We start from the raw sequence: 316 nt of genomic DNA, 5'->3' as shown, positions 1-316 counted from the left end.
AATATTCGTCGCTTGTTGACAAACCGGGTGGCAGTTCCCTGGTCACGGATGCGCTTTGTTCATTAGATTTACGCAGCAACATGTTTTCAGATATATTATTGATCTGTCTTTGACTGCAGTGCCATTTGTTCTACACTTTATAAAATGCATTTATTTCCCGCGCCGGCAGGCCATCACTCTTGTAATTTTTATTGCTTTAACTTTTATTCTTTTTATGGTATTGAAGTTAAATCGTCACATGGTTTCAGTGGGTATTGTATGCGGGATAAAGGTATTTAGCACAGGGCAGCAGCCGGTGACACGTTGCTGTTGTTTT

The sequence above is a fragment of the Penaeus monodon genome, chromosome 24 (genome assembly GCF_015228065.2).
Source record: "Penaeus monodon isolate SGIC_2016 chromosome 24, NSTDA_Pmon_1, whole genome shotgun sequence".
NCBI classification, from domain to species: Eukaryota; Metazoa; Arthropoda; class Malacostraca; order Decapoda; family Penaeidae; genus Penaeus; species Penaeus monodon.
This window is presented reverse-complemented; position numbering follows the sequence as displayed.